Raw genomic sequence first — 5,169 nt, 5'->3', positions numbered from 1 at the left:
TATATACTCTTTGCGTGCGTCTTTTTGCTATAATTATTAATAAACGGTCTAATAGTATTCCTGGTTTGTGAAAAGGACATATGTAGGCCTATTTGCTTCATGTTTATTAATGAGCTCTGCTTCTTTCTGTGTATCAATGCTGTTGATTAATGAAAGAAGACGCACGCACGCGGAGAGAAAACAGTTAATTACCTCAAAGGAGGTTATGTATTCACCGCTGTTTTTCTGTTAGCCTGATTACGCAAAATCTAATGAATGAATATATAAAATTTAGTGTAGTGGTACATAATGGGTCTAAGGAATAAGTGATTTACATTTTGAATTAAATGGTCAAGGTCAAAGAAATTTGAATAAAAAATTAATATTGATAAGGATTATGCAAAAACTAATTAATGAAGAAGAGGTGGTTAAATTTTGTGGTGAAATGTCAATGCAATTTTTCCCCTGACTTTCCGTCCCCCAGCTGGCACCGGCCGCCATTGGCCGTTTCGTATCGAGTGAACATATGTGAGATTTACCGAAATTCATGTAGAATAGACAGTTAGATGATCGACCTGTCAAATAGAGAGAGATCTATTATTGATTTATTCCCCATAGAACAACGATCATGCGTTGTATGCGAGAACATATTATGTGGACATAATTCCACCAACAAATTTGGACGGATTCACACTTTTCCGCAAAACGAACAATTGCATGACACTATGTGAATCTTTTCATCTGTTAGTAAATCTACCAATCGGCGTTTCAGCGCAATGAGAAGGAATTTTGCACTATGATAATACTGTAATATATTAATCTTTTAATTTATTTACACAATATTTGTGTTTTTATAGAGTGGTGACTCTTAAAGCTAATTTTTTAATTATCTGTGAGGATTTGAAACTGTTTCATTTAGAGACTCAGGACTGGTCTGTATCGTAATTCGTTAAAAAAAATCATGAAAATGACTGGACGCAAACATCATGAATGCGCTAAATATTAAAGGTAGGCGGAATATTTTATAATGTGCCAATCCAAGAAACAGACTAGTAAATGGGACCTCCTCCATCAGTTGCACGAATCGCCCTGCGGTGGCCATACGAATGACTGCACATTAACTTTCCGATGTCAAAAGAAGATAGTGTTGATACTGTCAGTAGCTCCGCTGCTATGCCACCGGCTCAAGATGTTGATGATTGGCCTCTTCATTGTCCTTCTCAAATTGAGCCTTGAATAATTTCCTTAGGTCGCCGCCACGGATGATGTGACCGATGTCATACCCCTTGTTCTTGATTTAAATGTGCTGCCATTGCTGATCCCTTTCTGTACAACATTACTGTAGCACTCAAAGACTACCGGTATGGTATTAGCACTCATCGACGAAATCACAATCCGTTATACCCACATCTCGAATATACAATTTCATGAATATAATTTTTTTAAATAATAATAATAATAATAATAATAATAATAATAATAATAATAATAATAATAATAATAATAATCATAATAAGCCCTGGAAAATAAATACAGCAACTTTAATGCCTTACCTATAGCTTGATGTCACAGTATTCACGCAGTGGTATACGCAGTGTAGTATACTATTGTATCTCCCAGGTCATCAAACACCTTAATACGTTTGGTTTCTGTCACCCAAACAGTGCTTATAAATTAACGAAGTAATTTATTCACGTTGTACGCAGACAATATTTACTGATTAACATTTCGAGTTTTTTGATGCAATGCACTAAAACGTACTGTATACGGTAATTGCAGGCTTTGTTCCTGACTGATCATGCGCAGTGTAGTGTACGTTTACAGATGGCAGATTCGCATTTATAAGTAGTTCAATAAGAAACGCTACCATATGTATGGATTAATAATTACGGAGGTAATGAATAAATTAGTGTCAATCGTATTATTATTATTATTATTATTATTATTATTATTATTATTATTATTATTACATTATTATTATTTTAGTAGTAGTGTACGGTAGTTGTTTTTGTAAAATTATCATTCTTGTGTCGAGTCGTTAACATTAATCAATTATGGCCTGACGTTCTTCGGAGTCACCATACTCATATTCTATTTTGCGAATAATCAGTGGATCCTTTGGTTATTGTTATATCTGTTGTTGTTGTTGTTGTAATGCTGCTGCTTTTGTTATTAATATTACTATTTACTCTGTTATTGTCCGAATCAATTACGACATAATATAATGCCAGTAGTGCAATGGTGCCATCCCCTCTCCCGTCGGGGAGAGCTCAACCCCCGTCCCCGTCGGAAAAGAAAACAAATTAGTCGCAGAGAAAAAAAAAATCCCCCTATTTAGTTTGCAAAAGTAGTCTCGAAAAAAATCCCATCGGGGAAAGAAGCCCATGAGCCCAGGGGCGTATTGCTATAAAACGGTCTTAACTGGTAGTCTTAACTTCTCGAAGAAAAAGTCGGCTTTATCACTTAGACGGTCTTATAAAGTCATTTATCTAAAGCAACTCTCACACTATCACGACCTATATATACGACCGACGCCGACCAGTGTGAGAGCTGCTATGAACAACTTGCTTGTGTAGAAGGGCAAGAGCAGCTTATGCAAAGAAGAGAGTGTTTGAACTGATTACTATTATTTGGAACGCATTTTACTACGTCACAGCATGGAGGTATGATAGTAACATGGTCACAGGGGGTGGATTTGGATTTGGATTTGGATTTATTCGGTGAAAACACCAAGGATAGCCCACGAAAGTGTAGAAGAAGACTTATTTCCAGTGGAGTCCTTCTGGTGGTGATTGGACAGTACCGTACACCGGGAGACAATCCCCTACTTTTCCGAAGAGTGTACTGCGTTCTTTAACGGAAGGATTAGGATATTAAATTTTAGAATAAAAGTAGGCCTACATGGAAAAATCCCATTACTAATGTATAATGTATTGTAGTGGAGGTGGTCGCTCAGTCGAGTGCACTCAGTGTCCAGTAACGATTATCAGTCCGTAGTTCGTAGCTATGCATGCTATATAGTAGGACTAGTCGATATTAAATGTTCTTATTCGATATTTACCTTCTATTGTATTTTGTGGACAATAGCGTCCATGCAAAACATCTGTCTAGCCATTGTGCAGTGTTTGCTTTAGCGTAGGATTTAAAGTCATCCATTAATTCAGTACAGATTCAATAATAACTTCACAATTATTGTGCACCTTGTCTAGAGGTCAGTCACTGAATTCACCGCACAATTTATGGGAAGGAAACAGCGACCCCTCATAACATCCCTACATTTCACCTTCTCTCCCCCACCCATTAGCCACACCCCACATTTTGAAGAATCCTAGATACGCCACTATGTTGAGAGTGTTACCATTATTATTATCATTAACGTCATCATCATCATTGTCGTCATCCTTATCATTATTATTCATTATAATTATTAATGTTATTGTTTTTTTTAATCATTTTATTATATTTTTTTGTTAAATTTTTATTACCCTTACCTGTGAGTCTGTATTCACCGCTGTTTTTCCGTTTGTTAGCAAGATTACGCAAAAAAACTACGGTATAGAATGGATCATCAAAAACATTAGTGAAATAGTACATAATCTAAGAAAGAGGTGATATATTTTGAAAAGTAAGGGTCAAAAGACAAGGTCAATGCCACGGAAAATTATATTTTCCCTTAAATTTACCCTTCAGCAATAAAAAAAAAAATTGATGGAATCGCCCATCATAGGCATGCGTTGTTCGGTATAATTCAGGCACAGAGAGGAGGTATCTTTCTGTCGAGTGACAGTTCTAGTTGCTATTGATTACCATTTTCTACACTGTTTTAAAAGAAACGCAGGATTTAAGGACTATTAATACTTTAGGAATCATGTTACCCAAGACAAATCATTAATATTACATACTTTGGATATTTCCTCCACAGAAAATTTCTTGCCGACAATTCCAACTATGTGATGTCCATATCAGAGATCTTATACAATCCCAAGCGGAAACAGCAGTGAAACTTTTGCAGATCGAATATGGTATATTGGAAGGCACTTGTATGGGGACACTTTGTACACGTTAATATTGCCGCTTTTTCCTATCACGTCGTTTGTTTATGTCATATGCCTTGTTGTTTCTATTCTAACTAAATCCCTGATGAACACTGTATTCTTGTTTCTTCTGTGTTATTGTTTTCTGTATATCTGTGTTTTTCAAGAAGATTACCGACTACAACCGCAGTGTTCTTGTGGAAAGTACGAACGGTACCGATTGTTGAAGAAGTATGTACAGGAAAGGGATTGTTATAAAGTGGCCTAAGCTCAGTGATAAGATTATAGGATCTGTGGCCATCGTTGATGCAGGCCTACCTGATTTGAAATCAACTGCAGAGTTGCAAAGGCTCCGTGTAAACAGGCGGCATCGACAGCTCGGTAAAGTACAGTTGCTGGTGGATGCTAATTATGAATCCTATGTCGAGTGTTGATACGACAAAATTGTATTATTCACTATTGTAGGGAATTCCAAAGCTAGACGATTTCATGAACGCTATGGATTTAAAGGTCCAGTGATATTCGTTGAGCATACATTTCTACGGCAATGTACACTGTGAATATTATAAATCAAGTTAATATAAATCCGATTGTCCTGAAAGCGTCTCCAATTGTACGTACAGGCCCAATCGCCCCCACCCCCTCCCCCACCGCTTGCACAAGATCCTACAAATACAGCCAGTGGCGGATCCAGCAATTCGAAATAGAGGGGGGCCCAAGGAGTGACTTTCACAAATATAGGGTCAACCCACCTCAGCCCTACCGTGGTTGGGGTTGAGGCAAGAAAATGTATGATCATGGCACCTGTAGATGGCCAGAAATGGCGCTCCCGGATTTAAATTTGAATATAATTTTCTATTTTTCCATATTTTTTTTAATTATTTTTGGGAAAATTTTAGGGCCCAGACCGGCTAACCTTTCCCTCACCCCACCCCCCAAAAAAATCCGCCACTGACAGCACTTTGCAATAACTAATCAAAAAGCAGTGAAAATAGGAACAAATGTTAATACTTACATTTGTATTTATAAAGACACATTAAATTTTATCATTGTAAAACCAAGAAATCGTATAAAACATTTTCTTGTGGAAACGTTTTTGTAGTTAATAAAAGAAATTTAAAAAAAGTTATCACACATATATTATATATATATATAT

General features: G+C 36.5%; 1 protein-coding gene across 1 annotated transcript in view; it reads right to left on the bottom strand.

The window, feature by feature from the left end:
• Positions 1 to 1,745, bottom strand: part of LOC117123076 — a 13,871-nt gene extending 12,126 nt beyond the window's left edge. Inside the window, exon 1 of the mRNA XM_033268908.1 lies at positions 1,533 to 1,745. The gene's annotated coding sequence lies outside the window, so the exon portion shown is untranslated. The remainder of the gene's footprint in view (positions 1 to 1,532) is intronic.
• Positions 1,746 to 5,169: the final 3,424 nt, after the last annotated feature.

The sequence above is a fragment of the Anneissia japonica genome, unplaced genomic scaffold (genome assembly GCF_011630105.1).
Source record: "Anneissia japonica isolate Jap-2015-1 unplaced genomic scaffold, ASM1163010v1 scaffold288292_len1863012_cov191, whole genome shotgun sequence".
NCBI lineage: Eukaryota > Metazoa > Echinodermata > Crinoidea > Comatulida > Comatulidae > Anneissia > Anneissia japonica.
The sequence above is the reverse complement of the archived record's forward strand: the minus strand, read 5'-3'. Positions and strand labels throughout refer to the sequence as shown.